The 622-nt window shown below is 37.8% G+C and overlaps 1 protein-coding gene across 4 annotated transcripts in view; it reads right to left on the bottom strand.

Moving 5' to 3' along the window:
* The window catches only part of itpr1b (inositol 1,4,5-trisphosphate receptor, type 1b), an 87,370-nt gene that overhangs the window by 46,135 nt on the left and 40,613 nt on the right, over nucleotides 1-622 (bottom strand). The gene's annotated exons all lie outside the window — the stretch shown is intronic.

Below are 622 nucleotides of genomic sequence, written 5' to 3'. Positions count from 1 at the left end.
TTTCTCTCCTCCCTTTTGTCTTTTACTGCCACCAGTTTTGGTTGTGTCTGCATCCTATTGCACATGCATGAGGTACAAATACAACAGGGGCTCATAAAAACATGCTCTATAGCGGTCAGAAATTCCACCAGAAACTAAAACATACAGCCAGCCATTGCATCCAAAGTAATGCCCTCAGTTTCATGTATCAACATCTACATTCCTGTTATGAGTTAACTGTGTACAAACAGTACTGCTATTGTTGTTGAACAAGCTGACAGAGTTGAAGCTACAAATTAGAGATTAGTACAAGAGGTCATTAGTAGCCAATAAGATCATTAGTAGCCAATAAGGTCATTAGTAGCCAATGTATGTTGTATGTGTCAAATGGTGGAGTGAGAAAGTCAAAGCATGTATCATTTATCATTTGGACTTACTGTTTGATAATGTACTTCGGGAAGAAAGCCATCTATTTTTATTGTTAAATGTGTACCAGTGTTTTCCAAACATAAAACTGGACATGACCCCAAGTATCCATAAACTGCCCTGGCTGCAGTGATTTAAAATAAAAGACTATGACATTTGTAGATTTTTTCTTTTCAGTTTGCTATACAGGTTCCAGATTCAACCGAGCAGAGCTCAG

The sequence above is a fragment of the Morone saxatilis genome, unplaced genomic scaffold (genome assembly GCF_004916995.1).
Source record: "Morone saxatilis isolate NCDOM2014 unplaced genomic scaffold, NCSU_SB_2.0 Contig18, whole genome shotgun sequence".
Lineage (NCBI taxonomy): Eukaryota > Metazoa > Chordata > Actinopteri > Moronidae > Morone > Morone saxatilis.
Note: the sequence above shows the minus strand (reverse complement) of the source record. Positions and strands in the feature narration are given on the sequence as shown.